The sequence below is a fragment of the Talpa europaea genome (genome assembly GCF_964194135.1).
Source record: "Talpa europaea genome assembly, chromosome: 11".
Taxonomy (NCBI): domain Eukaryota; kingdom Metazoa; phylum Chordata; class Mammalia; order Eulipotyphla; family Talpidae; genus Talpa; species Talpa europaea.
Genome location: NC_140078.1, coordinates 2,715,060 through 2,733,954, shown reverse-complemented (window position 1 = coordinate 2,733,954; position 18,895 = coordinate 2,715,060).

Genomic DNA, 18,895 nt, shown 5'->3' with positions numbered 1-18,895 from the left:
GAGAGAGCTTGAGGGATTGGGTCAGCTTCTCCCGTCTGCGCCCCTGTGTTATACGGGGTTGGGAGATTTTTCAGAGAAATTTCTTTTCATCCATGCTTGCTTCGGGGTCAGACAGGCCTGCGCCAAAACTCCAGTTGTGCCCGTGAAGAGGCTTGGCTGTCCCGAGTACGGTCTCTCTGTCTGCACAACGGGAGGAATAAGCTGCCTGCAGAAGGCTGTCCATGCCACCACCTGAGAGCCCGTCCAAGCCCCGGGTGGAAGACTTGACCCCAAGCAACACAGACCCCAAGAGCTTGCCCAGCAGACGGCTAGGGGCAGAGCAAAAAAAAAAGGAAAAAACAAAAACCCACCACATCTGTCCCAAAGGACCTTCCACCATCACTCAGCAAATATTTATTGAGTGTCTGCCGCACCCCAGGCCTGTGCCCAAGCTCGAGGGCACAGCTGTTGTCCCAGCTGTGTCCTGCACACCACGTGCTGCCCGCCAACCTGGGCAGAGCACAAGGTGGGTGGTGGACACCCTCAGGCCAGAGGGGAGCGGGGATGGGCAGGGGTGAGTGCTTGGACCGAGTACAGTTCCCAACGAGGGGCAGCTTTGTCCCCTACACCCCGGATGATATTTGGCTGTTAAATTTAGGGGGGCAAGAGCTGTCCAGTGGGTGGAGGCCAGGCATGTCACTAATCTACAGTGCCCAGTTCAATGCCCCTTGCAGAAAACTGTCCTGCCAAATGTCACCTGTGCTGGAGCTGGCACACGTGGCCAGAGGCCCAGAGGCGCTGATGGGGACGAGGTGCGGCTTGGAGGGAGTCTCTGGTGGAGATGAGGGCGACGCAGGGCTCCGCTGGTGCCAGGTGGAGTTCGCTTGGCTGGTTGCCTTCCTCTGTGTCCCCACATTCCTTTCTTGCTGCAAGAGCTCCAGGAGCAGAGTCCCCAGGACCCTCCCACCCTTGCTTCTGCTGCAAGGGGCGCTATTTGGAGCTGGAGGGGAGCAGATAGCATCAGAACATTTTTAAGAGTCAACCCAGACCTTATTTTCCAGGTTAAAGAAATTGGGGGGGAGGCAGTTGACAGGTTATTAAATAATCTCCTGCCTTTCCATTTACATGAAAGGTGCCTGTGTCTTTTTCAAAATGAACATGTCTGTCTTAGCTGAAGAAAAGGGGAAAAATGCCCCGAAACTATATTCCTAGGAGAGACTGGAAACTCTTTTATTAATTCCCCCAATACAGGAACCCAAACAACCATGACCTAAGCCGGAGTGAAGGAAACTCAGTAAGTGGCTTTTAGGAAAATAAAAATAAATGGGAAAACCCCAAACAGGAAATACAGGCATTTGGCGGAGCGTTTGGGGTGATGGGACCTTGGTCTGGAACCAGAAAGTGAACGACGCAGCAAGGCCTGGGGTGCTCCCAGTCCCGCATGCAGGAGGACAGCTGCACCAGCGCCCCGAGCCCAGCCAGAGCCAGCGGGGGGGAGCTGGCAGGCCCGTCCCATCCTCGGGGTGCACTTGACACTGCCTCACAGACGCTGCAGCCCTCTCACCTCTGAGGGACTCTGGAAATCTCTTGTTCACGCATCTGTTTGTGTCTCTGAGGCCAGCCACGGCCCCCGGGGCAGCCATGCCCTGTGTGAGTCCCCCCACCCACCCTACCACAACCCCTGAATTTGGACCCCCTCCCCTTACAAGCACCCCCTCCCCTCTTCCCCGAGACCTGGGCTGATTGGGTAATGATGAACTGCCTCAGAACCTTCTGGAAGCTGGAAGTCATCTTTGAGATGTGCCCATTGAAGCAGTTACTCAGTGGGCCCTCACTTCCAGGAGAACGGTCTCGGCTTCTACACAATGACTCATGCTGAACTGATTAATTTCAGAGAAAAATAATAAAAACGACTGAGCGGTGGTTGTTTCCCGGGCTGCGTTTCAGACAGCTCCTGTGTTGCAACCTCTTGATTTACAGCTTTTTGCTGGGCCAGCCCCAAGCGGGGAGAGGAGGCATGTTCCGCCCCCTTCGCCTGCAGAGTCCTCACCTGCCGGGGCACCTGTGAAGTGGCTGTCCTTGCTGGGGGGGCCTGGGTGGCTCCAGGCCCACCTGGGCAGCGGGCACATGCAGTGGTCACTGCTGCCTGCGTTTCCACCCACCGGCCAGGCTAAATACGCAATGCACCTCTGGCCTCTTAACAGCAGGGTTCTACCCATGTGCCAGGTAAATGCCTACCTGGGGACTCTGTGTTTAGCTCAGGGCTGTGCTCTCTGCAGCACTCTGCAAGGGTGTGAGGAAGACTGACTGATGTCTGACTACTGGCTGCACCGCGTCCCGGCTGGGGGACCCTGTGCCCTTCCGCATCCCTCCTGCCGCTGCTGCCCTTTCTATAAGACGGGGATAACAGGAACAGCCCCTCATCACAGTGCCACTGTGGGGTCCTCCTGGGGAAATGTCAGTCACCGACACCTTTGGGGCAGGAGCATATTGAGGGGCCTGGGGTGAGGGCCCTCCATGGTGAGGGGGTCACAATAAGCGCCCAGATGAAGAAGCTTGGGGTGCAACAATCCAGATGGGAAACAGGACTTAGGCAAAATGCTAGGACACCTTGAAAGGGATGCAGCTTGTTCTGGTGGCGACAAGAGGAGGGAGGGGCGGGGAAAGGGAAGCGTCTTAGCAAGAAACATATAAAGGCAGTTTCTGTGCTTTGGAAGATCCATGTCGATGCAGCGTTTCTTCCCGTGGGCACTTTGTTCTGCGCTTTGTGTTTTCATGTCTTGCAGGAACTGGGGGCACGAGCAGGAACCGGTTCCAAAGGGGCTGCCGTGGGTGCCTCTGGGTGCTCGATTCCGTGACCAGCTCCCGCGTGCATGACGGAAGCCACCGGTAGGTCTTTCCCCGGGAAACAAAACGGGCCCCGCATTTCTCCTTGGTGAGAGCCGCGCACGATGCTGGGAATTAAGGGTGGCAGAGAAAGGAGGCTCAGAGCGCCAAGAAACTCTTTTACAACAACATTTTTGTTTTGATTGCTATCAGGAGTGAAAGGTTATTAAAAGAGAAATTTGGAGGGCCTCCCCTGGTGGCGCAGCCGTTGAGCGCCGCGCTGTGAAGCTGCCCGTAGCCTCTGCAGCGCCGGTTTGATCCCAGCCGGAGGGCGAGGGTCCCACATGGCGCAGCAGACCTCTCCTGTCGCGCCCGCTGCTCCCCTCAGCAGTGTACTTCGTCAGTCTGCCTGTTCTGCTCCCCGCTCTGTCTCTGGTGAATCCTCTCACTCTCCTGTGCTTCTGGTCTGTACCCCGGTTCTTGTATAAATAAATACATCAATCTTAAAAAAAAGAGAGAGAAATTGGGAAAAAAAGCTATAAAAAAAGAAAAGAAAGCTGCCACTACTCGGGTAGCTGCCATCACAGTTCAGGGCGCCTCTCCCTTCCCAAGCCTCCACTCTCCCTCCTTTGAGACATAATTATATAAACTCCTTTCATGGATTGCCACTTAGAATGCAGTTTTTAATCATTTCATTTTATGCCCTGAAATTTTCCCATGTCGTCCTGCCCTGAAAATATCGACCTCTGCGGTCCCACCACGGCCGGTGTCCTGGCCGGAGCCGACCATCCGGGTGGCGGCCTTGGGTCACCCTGGCTCTCCGAGGCCTCCTGCGCCACGCCCGCCCCTGCGCCTGCCTTTCTGAGCATGGCCTCGGGACAGAGTTTTCAGACGTCTTCGGAGAACGCATCTATTTTAAAGTTAAAATTAAGGAAATAAAAAGCTTCTTCTAATGTTGCTTGACGCTCGCGGAGCTTGCTGGAATTCCCGGAGTGGAGTGGGATGGGGTGAGGCGAGCCGGGTCAGGACCCGCTCTCAGTAATATGTCTTCACAGTCCGGAGGGTTGAGACATCTCCTGGAGGCGAGGAGAAAGGAAATCGGGGCTCCCTCTGAAGCATCGGAGCACGGTTCAAGCTGCCAACACAAACTTGGGGTGCCCGCTGAGGCCGGACATGCAGACAAGACAGCGCGGGCCCAGGGGGTGTCCAAGGACCCAGGAGTCCACTCGAGGCAGCGTGTCTCGCTGGCCACTGCAAAATGCGGGTCCGGCTGGTCCTCGCAGGCTGGCCTGTCCCAGACTCCACTCCCACCGATGGGAGCCATAAACCCGTCCCCACCCAAGTGCCGGCGGCAGCTGGCCAGGGAGCCAGCCAGTTGCAATTTGGAATGGGTTGAACGGCTGATTTTTATCTCGCACGGATAATGCCAGGCTTCCCGGGATGAAAGGGAAATGCAGGGGGCAGAGCAAGGAGTGGTCATGCCCTGGCACGCTGCACCCTGCTCTCCCTGCCGGGACCCCCAGCTCAGAGCACCTGGGCCTCCAGAGCCTAACACCCCACACTCTGTCCCCTCTGCCGCCACCCACTCCCCCCAGGGGAAATGAGATGGCTCAGGCCGCAGCCCCAGGTCAGGCTGTGCAGCCTGGGCTGAGTCGCCCAACTGCTTTGAGATGACACCCCTTCCCCCCAGGGCTGCCGGGGCCCTGGAGGCTGCCTGGGCCGTCACTGCTGAGCCCGTGAGCTCCATGGGATAGGCGCTGCATCTTGTTGCTGTGACCCCCTGGTCCCTAAAACGGCGCCAGGCCCAGGGTGGGGGGCTGTTCCCAACGGTGCCCTGACCCACACCTGCTACTCATGGGACAGCCGGACAGGGCCCGGCCAGCGCTCGTCGCGTGGGGTTGAGTCCAGGCGGTCCTGCTGCTTTGCCGGGGGTGGGCATCAGGCTCTGTGCTGAAGTCCAGAGACGACTGATTTGGATCTTAGGCTAAAAACTAGCCCCAATGTATCGATTCAACAGATCTCTTGGCTACTACAGTCAAGCCCTATGCTCCGCACCCGGCAGCTCACCTCTGGTCTCTCAAACTGCTCTCCCCTTGCTGGCCATGAGCCGTATATCGTGGAAATATTTGGACAGTGTTCTGGGTTCAGCCGGACAGGCTAGGGGCATCTGGAGGGTGAAGCCTGGTGAAAAAAAAGTTACATTTAAAAACGCTATAATTATGATAAGGAGGGCAAAATGCAAAGAATTGTGGGGTATATTTAACACAGAGTCTTGTTCAAAACTTCCAAATAAAACTTTGTCATCTTAAATTTTTTTTCCATTTGCTTCCGTGTAAGTATCCAGGACAACATGATTCTGGGCAGGGATTTTGCTGGAGAGGTCGCTGCAAATGCTCTATGGTCCCTCTGCGTAAGATATTTTGAGTAAGGAACGAAGCCTTCAAAATCGATTGTAAAGCCACATCCAATAAAGGAAGTAAAAACAAGGGGTGATATGACAACTAAAGGATCCAAAGGTGTTTTTAAAATCACAGGTAATATTGCAATTTCTTCTGCTCTCACAAAGGAACTGTATACCCAGTTGCATGTTTCCATAGCACGCATTTCGAAATAAGGATGAGGCTCTACTCTTCAAATGCTTAGTGATCCTCGAACTGGTTTAGATGGTACAAGTAGTTCACATTAGCTGCAAATAGCCCCAAGCTGGGATTCCAGACCACAGGGAGCACATCCACCTGGGGTTACCCTTCTCCCAGTTCCCACCTGCTGCACCTGGGAAGGAACGCCATGCAGCGCCCACTGGTTTAAAGGACAAAGCATGATGGAGGGGCCATGGGGAAGGGAATGCCAGGCAGAGGGAACAGCCAGTGCAAAGGTGCCAAGGAGGAGGCCAGAGTCTCTCTTCTTAGGTGACCGGGGGATGATGTTGCCCCCGAGGGGACATTTGGAAACACCTGGAGATACTTAGAGCTGTCATCTGGGGAGCGCTGCAGTTCGTGTCTCCAAGATGGCGGCCACGGATACTGCTAACCATACCACAAGACCCAGGTCAGACCCCCCCCAGAGAAGGATCCAGCCTCAAAGGTCAAAGGTTGTGGAGGTAGAGAGATTATTCTAGGGGTTCATAAGCCATTGCAAAGACCTTGTCCCAAGAGAGACAGGATCCTGGTGGGGGTGCCAGGGAGTGATCTGACCTGACTTTGCTTTCAACAGCGTCCCCTGGTGGCTGTGTGGGGAACAGACAGCACAGGGGCCCTGGTGGGAGCTGAGGACCCAGCGGCCTGCCCAGTGGTCAGGGCGGCGGCCAGGGAGAGGGGCAGCTGGCAGAGTCCCTCCCAGCCTGTGAGCTCCTCTCCCCACCCGTTGAGTCCACTCCTGCGAACCAGGCTCAAAAAGTAGCCAAAAGACTTGCAAAAAAAAAACCAAACCAAGAAAAGATTTTAAAGGGTGAGGGAGACTCAGGAGATGACCAGTAAAAGACACCGCATGGGTGGTTTAAGTAAAAACATGACATGACAGACACCCACGGCCAGTAATGGGGATCAGCTCGGGGAAGCCGGGGGTAGAGGGTAAGGCTAGTGTGGGCCTGGCAGCCTGGTCATCGCTCCTTCCCCAGCCCCACCAGCGAGTCCCACCCTGTCCCTGCGTGACAGCCAAGGCTCTGGACACCCCCGCCCCCCCCTCCCCAGGCACTCCGGGGGGCTTGGGGGCAGATGGGTGCCTCTGGTGAAGAGGACTTGCAGATAGTGAAGACAAGCTGGGTGGAGGAGTTTCTTCTTTGTCTTGCTAGCTCTTGAGCCTGTTAGCATCTCCGTCAATATGTGCTCCCAAAGGGGAAATAGGAAGGAGCCAGGAAGCAGTCGCGGCCCCCAGGGAGCAGGCCAGCATCTGGGCGGGCGAGGGGCTGCACCCAGCCTGGACCCAGGTGGGCAGGGGTCCGGGCGGGGACTCCGCGCAAGGCACCGCCCCTCCGAAGGCCTGGCCCCTGGACTTCCAGGGTCTCTGCTCCTCTTCCCACCCCCACCCACCCCCACACCCTTTTCCAGCCCAGCGGTGTAATTACAGTCAGCAATTCTGTGGCGGCTCACAGAGGACAAGTGGGTACAGGGCCGGGGAGCTGGCCTGCCTCCGAACAGGCGGGAGGTGTTTCCAATAAACCTCGGCATTTTTAATGAGTCCTTTACAACTGCTAAATGATTAAGCCAAAGATTGACAAGAGTAACTGGTAGCCCCAAATCTTGGCAGCAAATGAGAGGCGCGGGGTCCCGCCCTGCCGTCCCCTCCGGCACTCCTGTAAACGTCGGCCGCAGCCTGCAAGTGTGAGCTGGCAGGACACAGCGAGTGTGCAGTTTAATTAATAAACTAATAAGCACCGTGGGTTTCAGAGCTACCTGGGAGAACTTCGTTTCCTTCGGATCGGACCGAGCTCTGCGTGGCCCACCAAGACTGCAGTACTGCAGAGAACTCGGGGACCCAAGGCCTCCCCCCGCACCCCGCCAGCGCAGTGGGGGGCCTGCCCAGGGCGGAAAGAGCAGCGAGCAGGCAGGCAGGCACCCAGGGACACCTGAACTTCAGAGAAACAACAAAAACAATCTTTCTTGGTGCAAGCATGACCCACACGTTGCCCGGGACAAGTGTCTGCGAAAATATTTGCCTGCTGGTCTGAGGTGCAGAGGGAACTGGGCCATCCGTGCTGACGCGGTAACCCTACCTGCAGCATAAGGAGCTGGGAAACAGTCACACCTGAGGGCGGTTCAAATAATTGATCACAGCTTTCTCACCAGCCTCCAGGGTGTGCAGGAGGCCTCCGGGCAAAGCACCCCCAGGCGCAGGAGGGGCTCGGGCTGGGTTCAAGCCCGGGCCTCTACTCGGGCACTTGCTTCACTGTGTGATCTTGGCAGAGCCTTAACCTCGGTGACCTCGCCTCTCCCTGTGTAAAACGGACGGGATAAAGGCCCTGCTTAAGGGGGTTTTGAAAGGGTCACGATGAACCTCCTGAAAAGCACTTGGCGCTGGGGCTTGGTAGGGTCCCACGGGCGGCACTGAGGACCCCGCTCAAGTTCAGATGCAGGCCACGCGGACCATGAGCCCGTCTCTGTTGGAAGAAAATGTGGGTCCAGAGGCAATGGCCTCTAAAACTGTGGGAGCCTTTGGCTCTCCGAGTCTGGAGGGCTGGCACGAGGTCCAGGGGTTCCAAAAGGACAAGTCCCTCGCACAGGCCTTTGGAGCAGCCCACCCCCCACCCCCCCCAGGGCCTCTATTAGGACCAGCTGGGCAGACACAAACCTTCAGAACCAGAGAAAAGGTAATTCTGATGGACCCCCAGGGCCCACGTCCCCTGGGGGTCGCTGCTATGGGAGATGGACAGGACGCAGCGGCCTGCCCGCCCCAGCATTCAGCTCACTCGACATTAGAATTCCCTGTAGCTCTGAGCACGGAGCTGGGTTCAAAATAGACCTCTGCCCTCCGGGAGCTGATCCTGGGAAGGCGAGATAAGCCCGAAGGAGATTAACGGGAAACCAGGGCCGGGAGGAAACAGCCGCTCTTTTGTTGTTGCTGTGTAATTCATTGAGCAGCTAGTGCTTGCCAGGGCCTTCTGCTCAGGGCGTGCCAGAGAAGGCCCGAGTGGCGGTGCTCCGGGATCCGGGGCTAGGAGGGGACAGACGGGCCACAGACAGCACCACGGCCGGTCGGGGCCTGGGCGCCAGCGAGCTAGTGCAACTGGAGCAACCGAGGCTGAATTGGGTGTAGAGAAAGGTCGGCATGGAGGGCAAGGATTTCTCTTCCCTAGGATTCTAACGGGAAATTCTAAGCATCTATGGGAAGAAGCCAGTGCTCACAGCCCGCCCTCGTTGCCACAAGAGGTATGTGACAGCTGGATGCCCACTAGGTCAAATGAAATACAAGTGAAACGGGTCCAGACACCAGGGAAAGGTCCAGAACACTAAAAATGGATCTACCATGTGATCCAGGGGTTTGACTCCTAGGAATCTACCCTAAGGACACAAAAACACTAATTCGGAAGGAAACCCGCACTCCTGTTACGGCACTATTCACAGGAGCCAAGACACGGAAACAGCAAATGCCCCACATAGACAAATGGATCCAAAAGTCGTGCATATTCACACGATGGAACACTGGTGAAATAAGTCAGGAGGTAAAAAGAAAAATACCGGATGTGTGGAATATAGAGAGACCAAAGAAAAGGTCAAGAAATAGACAAAACTAGCTAGTTGACCATAGAGCTGAGGCATGTGGCTAGGGAGGGGTCAAAACAGGGCAGGGAAGAGCACAAGGGACTGTGGTGATGGGTAGGAGAAAGGACTGACAGGGTGACACCGAGAAAAAAGGTACATTTCTCAGCGGAGTCAGCCTGCCCTGAAAAGGCCCACCCAGCAGCCCCATGCGGTGACTTCCCCTCACATCTTGCCAGCCAGTTCTGCGTGCCTGGAGTCATCTAGACTTAGTCATTCCACTGGCACATTATTACTCAGAATAAAGTCAGGTTCTCCTAGGAAGGCCAGAGCAAGAAAAGGAGAAGGAAATCGAGAAGAAAAGAAGGAGGTAATATTGGTTATGCACTGCACCTGGTCCTGGGCACACATGGTGTTGGGTGGAGCCAATTTGCAGGGTAGGAAATTCAATTTGCTCACTGGGGGTGTGGGTAGGGGTGGGTGTGCCGCCAACAACAGTGCTATAGAGACCAGGCGTAACAATAGGGAGCGGTGGGGACTGTGGCAAACTGTGGAGCTATGCCCTATCTCAACGCTAGCGCCAGCCTGTCAGCCCCAGTTTTTCTTTCAAAGAGCGTTGAGAAACCTCGGTGGTGAGTATCATCTCTCAAATTTTGAATGCTAAATTTTCAAATGTTTAAAAAATATTTTTTAAAAATGTGAGCAACAAATACAGTTGGCAAGGCCATTTTTACACTTTGATCTCAGACGGGGAAATGCAAGAACCCCACCGCACAGAATTATCCAATGAAATCTGTGCATTAGTGAGGGGGAGAGGGGTGCACAGCACATCATCAAATCCACCCAGGTTGGGAGAAACTTGCAACTTTGATGCTTGAAATGGCAGCCAAGAGAGGGCTGGGCTGCCCAGAGACCCAGGTGCTCAAGCTACAGGTGCTCGGGCTGCTTCTTCAGCCCTCCCTGAACCTGACGAGTGCCAAAGCGGCAGAGTCTCCCCACCTCCCACTGTGCTGGGGCCAGGCCTTGCGGGGGGGGGGGGGGTCACACCACATCATTTCGTGTGTGCCTCAGGGGAAGGCAAACCCTATCAAGTCGGAGCCTGCTTTCCTGCAGCCAGGCCTTTCCCAGATTCTGGGTGGATTATTCTGGGGACGAGCCAGGTCTCAAACTTGAGGTCCAAGGTCCAGGGCCTGCATTTCACAGAGATGTGGAAGATGCTCATGTCGAAGCAGAGCTGATGTCCAAGTCCAGGGAGGGGCTTCCAGGCTTCACACTGGTTCTCTGGCCCTCCACGGTCTAGGTCAGTACACCAGGCGTCCCCGGATGTCTCGCTGACCGAGACGGTGCCAACTAAATGCGATCGCCGACGTGACATTCTGTGGGGCCTGCAGTTGGCCTGCGTCCAGCCGCCGCCCGAGCCTCAGCAGCGGCCCTGTCCACAAGGGCTGCGTGCTGGGCCAGGCATTCCCCAGCAGACGCAGGCTCCTGGCTCTGGCACTGACGGGCCTCCACGAAGGGGCAAGGGAAACTGCCCTCCACCCAGCATGACCGAGTGTTCCGTTTGCCTCGGTCTAAGGGTTCCCTGCATATGGGACCTTCCCCTTTAAACTGGGATGAGCTGGTCCCACTAGCTCCAGCATGACGGTCCCAAGAGCCTGGATTCCCTTGATGGGGGACTAGCAAGGAAACAGGTCAGAGACCGTAGGCCTCTTTTCCAGAAGGCAGAACTCAAGAAGGCTTAGCATCATCCCAGCCTCCGGAGACCACGAGGGAAGGGGCAGGAGACTACCCCCCACGCAGAATCAAGGGGTTCTGGGAGAATCGCCCTTCCAGGTTATTATTATTTTAAGGTGCTTATCTTAGTTCAAGACCCTGAGAAGGTAGGAACCAGCCCCCGCAGTGCTGAATATTCTTCTTGTTCTCAGGGGCAGAGCTGGAGAGAGAGAATGCTCCACGGCCGCTTGAAACAAAACAGAGCTAGCGTTGCCTGTGCGTGCTGGTGTGTGTTCACTTGAGCTGGCGTGTGCTGGCATGTGCTGACTTGTGCTCACGTGCACGCGCATGTGCCAGTGTGTGCTGGCGGGCTCACGTGTGCTCCCAAAGGGCCAAGCCTCGCCTCGGCTCTCGCAGGGCCCCCCTTCAGCAGGGTCAGTGTCTCTCGAGTTCGTTCACCGAGATTTGAGACCCGCCAGACCTGGAGCCAGGCCTATCATTCCACCCAGCTTACGGGGCTTCGTACCAAATGCCGAGCAGCCGCTGCCTGAGCACAGAGGTAGAACGTCACTGCGATTACAAGCAACATCCCAGGCTGCAGATATCTGCTGAGAAGGTTCTGGGAGGGTTCCCGCCGAGCTCTGAACATGTTTGCACCCAAGAGAGGGGAAGTGGAGGAATTAACCCAAGTGCCGCTTGGGTTAACTTTCTTGCCCCCAGAGAGCACCTACCTGGGTTCCTCTTTGGTTGAAACAGTGTATAGTGAATCCCCAGCTTGCACAGCAGGTGGCCCCCCCTTTTCTTTAAAGATTTATTTATACAAGAACCGGGGTTCAGGCCAGATGCGCGGGAGGGTGAGAGGATTCACCAGAGGCAGAGCGGGGCCCCCTTTTTAAGCAAAACCCAAGTTGTGGAAACGCCAAGTTCTCAGCGCCGCAAGAACCACAGGGCTGCTTCCCACAGCCGTCGCCCGGCGCCGAAAGGCACCTCGCTAGATACCTTTTCAAGAACAAATCCCTCGTGTAATTAATTAAGCCTATAATTACAGACCAATCTTTAAAAATGTAATTTGTAGTTTCTCTACAATCCCGATTCCCAACCTAACTTCTGATGTGGGTAAATTACATTGGAACCCATTTTTACTACTTGGAGACTCAGGATAGACCAGGCTTCGTTTGGGATGGAGCGAAATAGATTGTTGTTTCCGTGGGGACCGCGCAGCAGCAGCCCTGCCCCACCCGCCCCGGACTCAGCTCCGAGCGGCCGCCCGGCCAGGGAGCCCCGGCTGCTCTGCTCCGATTGTTCTTTCTGTGCCGCTGCCTTCCGAGGATGGGGCATTCCACAGGCCCACTTTCCCTCGGCTGCGGCATTTAAATAACATCTCTCTGCGTTCGAGCAGTTCCCTGCGTGCAAGTTAGGAAAGTGGACATTTCTCAAAAGAGGGCTGTGGGGTGTGGGCTCCGGGGGTGACTGAGACGCTGCCCCAGCCCCATTCTGCAGCTGCGTGGCTTTGGGGCAAAACGCGGCAGGGCCCCTGCGCCCTCGGGCTTTCTGTGGCTTTGGGCTCTCTCCTGGGCAGGAGGACACCCTCCTAGGAGGTTAGAAAGGGAAAGTCCCTCGGGGGCAGGTGACTGGGTGGGAAATCGCTGGGCTGGGCTGCTCCCCGGCGGCTGACAGCTGGTCACTGGCCGGGATTTCACGTGTGACAGAGCCGGGTCCCCACTTCCACTGGAGGCCGGAGTTCCGAACTGCTGGGAAAAATGGGCCCGTTCCTGGAGAAGGGAGGTCAGGCTGGGGCTGAGGCCTGTTGGCACAGCCTGGCTGGCAAGGCCCCGAGGCCCTTTCTGGTCTTTCTCCTCTGAATCCAGCGGAGAACCAAGTGCGTGACTGGCCTTAACCTTGTCCTTGGTCTGAGTAAGGGGCTGGGGGTGCTGCTACCTGCCCAGGGAGGGTCCCTACCTGCGAACACCATCCCAAAGGGGCACTGAGACCCAATCTTCCTACCCAAATCATTTCTCATTTTGGACTTTCACCCTGGAGATGGAACCTCATGACCAGAGGGAGGAGACATCCCCCAAAATACCTTTAGAGTCATCTGGGGTTTCCATCACCTTGCACCAACTTTGAATTATTCCCTTTATTGAAAAGATGATGGCTGGGGAGCCGTCTGTGTGGCTGTCACACCGCACGGCAGTGGGAGCCCCAAGAGTGTGGCGGGGTTTGCTGGAAGAGGCCTCTACCCCCCAGGGGTTCTGTCTGCAAGGAGCAGCTGCCAGCAGGCCCACTGGCCCGAAGCCCAGCCTCAAAGTTCCCAGGGGTAGGTCAGCATGAGACCCAGGCCAGATAAGGGCAAAGTCTGCAGAGGTGAGGACACTGCCCAAGGACCCACACACTCGGGGCCAAGCATCAGCTGGAAGTTTCTGTGCTGTGCTGAAAGCTGTCCGTCCCTAAGAGGGCCCTTGGCAATCCATCGGTCAGTCAATCAGTCAACCAATCACACGCTTGCTGAAACATGAATCATATTTTTGGACAGCAACGTTTCGGCAGGAGTTTTCAACCCCTTAAGATTAGAACCAAGGCGAAGGGCCAGGAGCAGCAAAAATCCTGACACTCAGGACTCCCACCCCCCAGCCAAGAGAATCAGAATTTCTGGATATTTTATGTTTTTGAAAGCCGTTTAGGTGCGTCCGGCGGGCAGCCAGAAGCCTGAGCACTCCGACTCAGAGCCAGGCGCTCCAACCCCAGAGGGCCATGCAAGCCCAAGTGCAAAAAGGAAGGAAGCGCTGTCAGGCAGGATCCCCCAAACTGCAAATCTAGCCGCTCATGAAGGACACCCCAGGAAGCAGGGAGCAGAGGGCCCGCCCCAACCTGGCAGGACCCAGCCGAGGGGATTCTGCACTCTTGGGGCCCCCTCTGCTGGCCATGAACATCAGCAGGTTCTTCCCTCTCCAGGAGGGAACTTGTGAAGGTGTCTCCCTGCTGGTTCCCCCTTGAGGGGGTCGGAGGGCAAGTGTTGCTTCTCAGATGCTGGAGCAGCTGCAAAATAGACAATATTTTGCCTTTAGAAATAAATGTAACCTTTAGAAAAACCTTATCGCACTGTTTATATTTTTCTTATTTTGAACCCCGTACTGAGACTGGAGTTTGGGGCCCACTGGCTGAAGTGAGAGCTTTGGTTAAGAATTGGTCCCTGTGTAACCTCCCTGTGGTGCAAGGGGTTAGGGTTAAGACGCAACCTATGAAGCTGTCGGCAGCCTCTGCAGCATGAGTTTGATCCCCGGCCCGGGAGCTACCCTCATGGCGCAGCAGACCTCTCCTGTCTCCCCGCTGCTCCCCTCAGCAGTGGATTTCAGTGGATCTGCCTGTTCTGTTCCCCACTCTGTCTCTGGTGAATCCTCTCACCCCCCCATATCTCTGGCCTGTACCCCAGTTCTTGTATGTACAAATAAATACATCTTTAAAAAAAAAAAAAAAGAATTGTCCCTGTGTAATCAGTGCCTGCGTCACAGGGGGTGGCTGGCGGGGGCGGGGGCAGGTCCTGTGCTCAGTAGGTCTCTTCACCACGTCCACTGTTTTGCTGTCTTCATCTTGAGATTCTGAGTCGCTTTGGAACAGAGAATTCTGCATTTTCATTTGGCCCGGGGTCCTGTCCCATCGCCCACCCTGATTTTAACTCATAAATCAGTGTGAGCATGTGGTTTCCAGTTGTTCAGCGATACTGATTGAGCCCCTGTGGACGCCAGGCATGAGGACACAGCGATGAAAAGAACCCAGTGCTGCCCATAGAAAGCTTTCCCTCTAAAGCAGGCAAACTGCAAACCTTAGCACTGGGATGCCAGTAATAAGAGCACTGAACTGCTGTGAGCTCTGAAGGCTGTCTCTGGGGATATAACATGGTGGCCAGAGCTGGGGAGCAGAAACCCCGGAAGGCTTCCAGAAGGAGGTGCCGTAAAGTGCACAACAAGGGAGGAGGCAATGTGGAGGCCGAGGGTGGACCTGGGTTGATCCACAGAGTAGAGAGGGGCCACCGAGATGGCTTCATCAGGGGAGCACAAGGTTGAAGGGACGATTTAGGGCTGAATGGGGCTGGGAGGCCAGCTTGCAGGGCGGCAGGGTGGGTGTTAGTCACGTCAGGGTGGAGAACTCAGCCTACACCAGGGCACGCAGCTCTGCACGACTGACATTTGGAGCCTGGTAACTGGCGGAGGTCTTGGGCAGTGTGGGATGGCAGATCCCAGAAGCACCCCCAAATGTCCCCAGGCATTGTCAAATGTCCCCTGAGGGCCAAAATAGACCCTGGCGGGAATCCCCCGACTCAGGCTGATGTTGTTAGATGGAGCCGAGATGAGTTCAGGGTAATCTCGGAAGCAGGCCTAAGAACACTAGACCTGACAGAGTGAACTGAGGGGTGGGCAGATGTTGGGAGTAAGCGCCCCGGGGGGACTCCCAGTTTCCCAGAAAATGATGAACAGCAACACATTCATGCTGAGATCCAGTGCGAGTGGGGTAGGGCTGTGCTGTATTACCACGTGACCAAGGACTGTTGCAGGCAAGTCAGTGCACTTCCTTCCCGCCACAAGGAACCACGGCCTTCTCCCCGGGAGAGAAACCCAGACTCAAGATCACCTCACTAGGGCTGCCCGAGCAGCAATTACAGGGCACCCTGTGAAGTCTGAATTAAATCTAAACAACAAATAATTTTTAGCATCAGTAGATCCCAAATATTGCATAGGACATACTCATACTAAAAATTATTTGTTATTTGGATTCAAATTTAATGGCTCATGTTTCTACATGTCTATCACCTGTCTAGCTGCTGTGTGTCCATCTATCTGTGCTAAAGCCGGAGCCCTGTCACCCCCCACCTTGTTGGGTTCAGCTTTCTGGAAGCCCTGGGCTCTCTAGGAGACTGAGTCCCAGGTGTGAAGTCCGACTGGTCCAAACCTGTTGCGGGAACTCCATTTCTTGCCAGTGACTGGTTTCGAAGGAGCTTACAACCGATGAGATGAGAGGAAGTCTGGGGCTGGGGCGCTCTGGGGAAAGTTCTGGGACGGGCTCCTGAAGATGACGACTCACTCAGCTACGGGTTCCTGGCTTCTCAGCCTCCGCCGTGTCCACAGAGCCCGGGTGGAAGCCTCCATCTGGCCTCTTCCATTTCATGCCTTCCGCCTCGCATCGCTGCCATCTTCGGCAGTGGCCCTGGCCCTCTTCTCGGAGTCCCTTTCTAGGATGTGCGCAAACAGCCCTGGAGGACAAAGCTAGTGTCTCCCTCCAGGGCAAAGGTGGCAGGTTGCTCAGAGCTTGTCATAAAAGACTGGACTTTCCTGAGCTGGGGATCCCCCAAGCCCCTGCCTGTGTGGCACCCCCGGGGCAGCCCCTCTGCACCCACAGACTCGGATGCAAGGGAACGGAGGCAAACACAAGCTCACGCTTCTGCTGCCCGAGACTGGGGGTGCGTCCACTGCCTCCTAGGCCCAGGGGCTCCCGCAGAAGCTCACCTGTCGCTGCTCCTGACCTCACTCTCCTGGGCCTTCAGGAGACTTGACCGTCTGGAGGCCAACTGGTGCCGCTTGACCTGTTATACATTAATGAGGCTGGCGGGAGCTCAGCCCACAATTTCAAAGGAGGTGCTGGGAGGTGTGAGCGGCCGAATGTCGTTCAGGGAGGCGTGTTCACCCCGGCAGCTTCGTGGCCCTGGGGGAGTCACGCCACTCTCAGAGCCTCGGCTTCTTCACCTGCAGACAGGCTGTCTTCAAGGCAGAACCCTCTTGAGGTGGATCGAGCAGGGTCATTTCCACAGCAGGGGCCTGAGGAATTCGGGGGCTCCAGCTGCAGGAAACTCAGCCGGTCCTGAGATGACCTGGACCGTTAACCAGGCAGAAGCGCAGAAGCTGCTCCATCCTCCCCATTCTCTGACGAGCAGTTGCTTCGTCCCGGCCGCCCACCTGCGTCCCTCTGCCTCCTCCGTCCATCTCCCTCCTCTGCCCGCCCCGCCGGCTCTGTCAGCTCACCCAAAATGGCGGCCTCGGCCCAGACCTTCCAGCCCGGTTCCCCGTAGTCACCCCGGAGCCAGCCTTTGCCTCTCAGATTCCCAGGAAGGAGAAACGGAGGCCTGGGCCCAGGGTCGTTCTGGATCCCGTGGGCTGTCTCATGGGGCTGAGGGGCTGTCCTTTCAGGGAGAGCAACTCTCTCAGCGGGAAGTGACGGTGGAAGGAAGACGCCACTACCTCGGGAGTCAGCACGTTCCGAGGGTGCGTGAGTGCTGTCAGGAAGGAGGGACATAAAGCCCACACCTTAGGGCCCAACACAAGTGAGGTGCTCAGAGGAAGGCTTTTGCAAAGATCCCACTCAGGAATGAGCAAACATGGACACGCTAACACATGTGAGCACAGGAGGCCTCACGGCCTCCTGACACTCGGTCACCACGCTTGGCCTTGCAGCCATGAGAGATGCCATCTGGGCCGAGAGCCAGGGAGAAGGGGCTGGGCAGACACGCCCCGGTTGTCTGGGAGAGTCCAAGGGCCTTGTAGCTGGGAAGGGCTCAGGGGGCGCCAGGCTCCAGCTTGAAGCACCCCCTCCTGCTTCCTGTTGACAGCCGTCCCGGTGGGGATAATCACAAGCAGCCCCGTCCAGCGGGCCGCTCGGCTCCCTGGGGGTGTTTTATCGCAGGTGGGGGGCGGTGCTCATGGAGGGGCCGGAGGAGGGGGCCCAGCTCGGCCCAGCGAGGACCCTGAAGCCAGACGAGGTTCGTGTCCAGAACCCACTGCCTCCTCGGGGATCTGGGGCCAGCGGCTTTGCCTCCGCTGCCATTTTGGGAAAACGTGCGCGTGAGGAAGCTCACCCCGCTGGGTCGCCCTGAGGATGAGTCAGTGGAGACCAAAGGCCCTCGGCTCGGGGCCGCAGCGATGGCAGGTAAAGATGGGGTGGCTCCTGACACCCCCTCCCCCACGGCCGAAGACGTGTCAGTGCTGGTCAGCCCTTGCTGTCCCTGGGGTGACTCGGTCTCTGTCGAACCCTTTGGCTTCTGGGACTGTCTCGTGGGGACACTGAAGTGCGAGGGCTAGAGCTGAGGGGAGGAGACAGGATGCTTTCAAGGGCAGGACGCTGGATGCTGGACGCTGGGGCAGCCTTCTTTCTTTTCAGGCCAAACTCCGAGCTGTTTGCAGGCGTCTGTGGGCTCTGCCTCTTCCTGCCTCTCCATTCCTTCTTGTCCGGAGCTCTTTCAACGCGGGTTTTCCCCAGGACTTTGTCCTGAGACCTCTTCTCTCTCTGTGCCCCGCAGTGGCTTCCACTCTGAAGCCTCAGCAGCCCCAGCCCCACTCGCCTCTAGGCCTCAATGGCCCCCAGGGAAGCCAGGGCCCAGTCCAGGGGCTCAGGCCAGGTCAGGGGACAGGGTCAATGCCAGGCCAGGGGCCCTGGTGAGCTGGTCTTTGGGAAGTCACCCCAAAGGTGAATCCCTTGTGTAAATAACACGAGGATCCTTGGGAGTGGATGCCAGCGGTTCACAGAGGAAAACCACATTTTGTTTAGTCTTCTCAGCCCAGAATGCCTGGTATTTAATAAGCCCTGGAGCCAGCCCTGAGGGGGGACCGGCTGTTAGAGGCTCCAGGCAGCACTGTGTGCTCCTCCCAGGTGGGGGTTTGACCTGTTGGGGGCTGATTAGAATTTCCTTCCCTCCTTCCGCTTGGCCTTCCCATGCTGCCACCTTCTCATAAGATAAAAGGAAAAGCTGCTCCTAGAGACTTTCTCCTCTGGAAAATGCCCTGGGGCAATGGCTCCAGTTTAAAGGACCCCCACCCCCAAGCTACTCAGGGCAGCCTTTGACCTCTGGCTCCCTGATGTCACTGCACTGCTGTTGGGGTCCTGACACCCAGTGAGGGCGTCTCTGCTGGAGAAGCAGCTACGGGAGCAGATGTCTCTTTCATGGCGGGGGGGGGGGGGTGGTATTTCGGGGCATCAGGCCCACCCACACCTCAGGGCCCCAGTGCAGAGATGGATGGGGCACACTGGCACCCCGGCTGTGCCTGAGGCCCCCCCATTTTGGGTCCCACGCTAGAAGGGGACCAGCGGCAGAGGCTGAGAGGTGATCAGTTCTGAGCTGTTGAATTATGGGTGTTTCACTCCCTGTCTTACCAAGATTTAGTACAAGGAGAATGTTTCACTTTTATAAACTTTTAAAATTA